The sequence below is a fragment of the Diaphorina citri genome, unplaced genomic scaffold (assembly GCF_000475195.1).
Source record: "Diaphorina citri unplaced genomic scaffold, Diaci psyllid genome assembly version 1.1 scaffold3632, whole genome shotgun sequence".
Taxonomy (NCBI): domain Eukaryota; kingdom Metazoa; phylum Arthropoda; class Insecta; order Hemiptera; family Psyllidae; genus Diaphorina; species Diaphorina citri.
In genome coordinates this window covers 1,088-6,770 of record NW_007381032.1, presented here as the reverse complement: position 1 = coordinate 6,770, position 5,683 = coordinate 1,088, and the positions used below count along the sequence as shown (strand labels likewise).

At 36.0% G+C, this 5,683-nt stretch overlaps 1 non-coding gene across 1 annotated transcript; it reads left to right on the top strand.

Moving 5' to 3' along the window:
• Window positions 1-2,353: 2,353 nt before the first annotated feature.
• Trnag-gcc lies at window positions 2,354-2,424 on the top strand. Its single transcript has one exon. It is a non-coding gene; the product is annotated as a tRNA-Gly (tRNA).
• The last annotated feature ends 3,259 nt before the right edge of the window (window positions 2,425-5,683 follow it).

Sequence of the window (5,683 nt, the reverse complement as noted above, 5' to 3'; positions counted from 1 at the left end):
GGCATCAACTATAGAAACTTCAGCTGGATGGTATATACATTTGGTTTTGAAATTGATTATGATTTGGCTGTGGCTACTATTACACTAGTTTGTTTTATCTTGTGGTTGAAGTATGCGTTTGTTTTTGTTGTCTTATTGTTGTTGTTTTGGAACAACCAATCTGAAAGTTCACCTCACCTATAAGTAGGTATGTATTAAATATCTATTTTGAGGTGTTTTCTTAATGACTTGAAATCTATGTCTATGTAGATGGGTATGTACCGGTTGAAGTATGCGTTTGTTTTTGTTGTCTTATTGTTGTTGTTTTGGAACAACCAATCTGAAAGTTCACCTCACCTATAAGTAGGTATATGTATTAAATATCTATTTTGAGGTGTTTTCTAATGACTTGAAATCTATGTCTATGTAGATGGGTAGATACTTACTATTAAATTCCTATTTGTAAAATCTCAAAAGAATTTACTGTTGTCGCTTCTATGCATCCCAGGTTGATTCCCCACAGTTTATTGGAAAACAACCTAACCCAATTTAAAACCCATAAAACAACAGTAGGTAATAAGTAGATAGTTGTAAGTAGGTATCGTAAAAAATGTATGTCCCTCTAAAACCCCAAAGCTCTGTTGAATAACTTTTATGTTCGAATAAACTCTTGTTGATGGGTAGTTTATAAGGTTTGGTAATATTTTGACTTCTTAGCCCAGAACGGTTTAAACTCTGAAGAAACTCTCAAATATTTATGTACCCGCATGAAAATCGATGTAAAAAAAAATTATCTGATTACTTACTATTAAATTCCTATTTGTAAAATCTCAAAAGAATTTACTGTTGTCGCTTCTATGCATCCCAGGTTGATTCCCCAGTTTATTGGAAAACAACCTAACCCAATTTAAAACCCATAAAACAACAGTAATAAGTAGATAGTTGTACGTATCGTAAAAAAATGTATGTCCCTCTAAAACCCCAAAGCTCTGTTGAATAACTTTTATGTTCGAATAAACTCTTGTTGATGGGCAGTTTATAAGGTTTGGTAATATTTTGACTTCTTAGCCCAGAACGGTTTAAATTCTGAAGAAACTCTCAAATATTTATGTACCCGCATGAAAATCGTTGTAAAAAAATCATCTGATCCAAAATACAGATATGAGAACCGTTACCAAACCCAGTTTGATCTTGTCAAAATCTTATTCCTGAGCTGTAGTCACCCATTCAAATACTCTCGGAGTCCACAGTTGCTTTACTTTTGTCAAAAATATCGACTTCGTTTTAGAGAAAGTAACTTAGCTGATCGCATTGGGAAGGCGTTGGGAAGGAAGTATAACTTTTATGTTCGAATAAACTCTTGTTGATGGGCAGTTTATAAGGTTTGGTAATATTTTGACTTCTTAGCCCAGAACGGTTTAAACTCTGAAGAAACTCTCAAAATAATATTTATGTACCCGCATGAAAATCGTTGTAAAAAAATCATCTGATCCAAAATACAGATATGAGAACCGTTACCAAACCCAGTCTGATCTTGTCAAAATCCTTTGACAATCGACTCATCACACCCCGCAAACTTGAGATTTCCTTCGAGTTTTTCTAAGAATTAACCATATTGGTCGTTGTCTTTATGATCTACATAAATCTTCACCGAAGACCACACATTTGTCTGGCGATGCACCATCCCACAATCCAATTTGAATCTTTCAATTTGAGTTCGAGGTGAATCTCAATCCAATTGAATCTCTAACAAATGACTCTCGAATGTTGACACCTTCAAATAACAAGATAAGATTAAAATCAAGCTTTAGTATAATGTCCTTGCCTTGAATGCTATTGGTTTGCTGGAAACAAATGCGGATTTCGCGTCTGTAGATAGGTTTGTCTTTCGAGAGAATTGATTTTTTGAAAACTGTCAATAGAAAGTAATACAATGCAATGTAGTGTAATGGATTAAAGGGTCCCTAAAAAAAGTGGGAGCAAATGGGAGCAATTGGAGTGCGTCCAAGTAATGTATTGAAGAAAAATCTTTGAAAAGGGAAAGAAACATCTTGGAAATTGCATTTTGGAATCGTTTGATTCGAACTAAACTGATACAATTTACCAACTTTCATTCATAAGCATTGTACAATATTGGTACCTACACCTACATACATAGTTGTAAGTTGTAATTTTCAATTATCAAAATACACGAACAAATATCTACGGAGAAAGATAAAACCACGTGGTAATGGGAACGCCTTCAAAGAAAACAAATACTCTATACTGCCCCTTCAATAACAAACGATAACGCAACAAGCCCGACTTATTCCTTTCACATGTTAATAATCTACGCTTGTTATTTATATAGCTGTTTTTTTCCTCTCTCTCATAAGCATCGTTGGTTCAGTGGTAGAATGCTCGCCTGCCACGCGGGCGACCCGGGTTCGATTCCCGGACGATGCAAGAATTTTTTGCATTTTCGGAAACTATTTTTTACTTATGGCTTTCCTTAAATTTTGTGGAAAAGTTGATTTTTTGTGATATTTAAATTTTATTTATAGGTAGGTAAGATGGTAGTTCCATATAAGTTTAATGACTACTATATCTAGCTATAGCACCATTTTATCGCGAGTGAAAGTCTCTCATAGCGTGTGATAAGAACAGTTCATAATGTTGATAAGGAAGTAAAACTATCGTCACCTTTAACGGAATACAATCAATCACCCCTACAAACAAATAGACAATGAACCTGATGAGAATTTTTAATCTTACTATCCTGACATTCCCGAGTATCCCATTACTCTTCAGAAAGGTGGTAAATGAAAATAATGACAAAATAGGAAGAAGACGAAGGAGGAGGAGGAAGAAGAAGAAGAAGAAGAAGAAGAAGAAGAAAAAGAAGAAGAAGAAGAAGAAGAAGAAGAAGAAGAAGAAGAAGAAGAAGAAGAAGAAGAAGAAGAAGAAGAAAGAAAATGGATAAGAGATAAAAGAAAGAAAAATAAGTAAGAAAGGTACAAAACAGGAACTTCCTCATTACCTATGTACGTACATACGTAGAGTAAGCAGCTTAACCAAACTCCCATTCATAAAAAAACCATCAAAAATTTCGACAGACCTAACGCACTTAACTGTACCCCTCATTAAAACTGTAACTGACCTGATTGTGTCTATTCCAAGACTTGAAGCAAGGGTTTGATACAAGGTGTTCAACCTCAAGGTTACACTTCAGTCTCCTTAAATCAACCGGTATTCTGTTCTTGATCTGATTAGAGGATTGATCTTGAAATTCTTGATTCCGTAATACGCAAGATCATTGCTCTCGGGGTAGCGTTAGTTGCGTTAGTAGCGTTTCTCAAGGAACTTTACTTGTTCCACGCCACGGTAACTTGTGTTATGTCACTCAAGTTCAAGTTTATGGAGCAGTTTTTCCAATCTGGTGTTGAATTATTGATTCCATATTGTTTCCACTGCTGGGGTCAATGTTCTCTTTATCCTTCCGAGTTCTGAGACAGGGTGGCTTATTTATGTTACGTACGCTAACTTCTGTTACGTTAACAGGTATTTACGTTAAGGCAGGTATTTATGTGGCAGTTTTTCCGATTTGGATCAGATCTTGAATGATTGATTCCGTAATGTGTTCTATTTTGGGATCAATGTTCTTTCTGTGTAGTTTTGATTATTTATTATTTTAAGTTCCACATTTGGTACATTTGAAAATTGAAAGGGTTTTGTTATATCCGCGATATCTTTCTCATGCTTCTTAGCTCATTACCTACTTTTATTTTTATTTTCTTAAGCAGTTTTGCTTTTGCCTTTCCTTCACCATTATGTATTTTGATTTTTTCTTAACCCTCATGTATTTTGTTTCTGTTTCAGAGAATTCCATGTACGGCCTAGACGCCATGAAGGCGGCGTCTATATGTTGGATAGTCGTATTCTGCTTACCATGTCTCGTGCTTTCGGGTAAGTCTCTCACGTCACATGAGCTCACGTGACGTGATAGTAGTCTGTTTCTACCTTTAAATTCGTTCATCACTTCCTGATCCTAAAGAAATCATGGATGGTATAACTTCTTTTCCCGTAACTTTCACACTTTTCCTTAACCTCAACACGTACCTAATGTGTGAAATTGTCGTCTGGTGGGTTTATTTCATTTTCCGGGAAACTACCACTTGTTCAAATTTTTGGATGTCAGATTCTGCAATCTTAAATTTTGCCCCGAAATGTCGGTACCCGTTTCAAAAATTCGTTCATCACTTCCTGATCCTAAAGAAATCATGGATGGTATAACTTCTTTTCCCGTAACTTTCACACTTTTCCTTAACCTCAACATGTACCTAATGTGTGAAATTGTCGTCTGGTGGTTTTATTCCATTTTCCGGGAAACTAAACTACCACTTGTTTAAATTTTTGGATGTCAGATTCTGCAATCTCAAATTTTGCCCCGAAATGTCGGCACCCGTTTCAAAATGTGTACATACATACAGTTCAACGTACTAGTACTAGGGCTAGGTTCATACTGCCGAATAAGAGTCTAGGAATAAAAATCAAACAACAATGAAAAGATGATAGACTAAAAAGAAGTTAGAATATGAATATGATAGAGACAAAAATAAAACAACAATGAGAAGATGATAGAAACGAAAAAGAAAAAAATTTTAAAAAAAAGAAGAAGATGATAGAGACGAAAAAGAAGTTGGAAGAGAAGATCATGATGGACATGACCGTCTGAACGATGATAATAGGGACAGCGATTATAGCAAAGATGACTACTCTGCTAATAATGCGTGATTGATCATAACTAAAACTATAATGGCCGGAACCGAAAGAACTTTAACCTCTACTGGTGGGTACCATGTGAATCTCCCATGACTAGAGGAAACAGTTAGGAGAATACCTGGCCCCGACCTTGTTCTGCGAAACAAGACGAAGAGAATTGGAATGAATACGGAGAGAATTAGACCAAGAGAATTGGCACAGGAGAAGAAGACTGAAAAGAAAATGGAAGAAGAGAAGATAAGGGGAACAAAATAAGTGGAATGAATACGGAGAGAATTAGACCAAGAGAATTGGCACAGGAGAAGAAGACTGAAAAGAAAATGGAAGAAGAGAAGATAAGGGGAGCAAAATAAGAAAACAGGAATGAGGAAAGGAGGAAGAGAACAGAACTGGAGTGAATTTAGCAAACAAACATTTGAATGAGAAAAGGAAATTTAACTGTCTCATACATAGACATACTTAAATGCCTGTGACAAATATTTTTCCCTTCTTAAGACACTTCGATAAACTTGACTTGGATTTGATCTCGGACCACCAAACACCAAGTCAATCGCATCAACAGCCACTACGCCATTTAAGTTAGTAAGAAACTAGAACAGGAAAAAGAAACAATCCGCATAAACACAAAGAATGGGCTTTACCCCGTCAACCTAAAACTATAATGGCCGGAACCGAAAGAACTTTAACCTCTACTGGTGGGTACCATGTGAATCTCCCATGACTAGAGGAAACAGTTAGATACCTTGCTAGCCCCGACCTTGTTCTGCGAAACAAGAAGAAGAGAACTGGAATGAATACGGAGAGAATTAGACCAAGAGAATTGGCACAGGAGAAGAAGACTGAAAAGAAAATGGAAGAAGAGAAGATAAGGGGAACAAAATAAGAGAAAGTAAAAACAGGAATGAGGAAAGGAGGAAGAGAACAGAACTGGAGTGAATTTAGC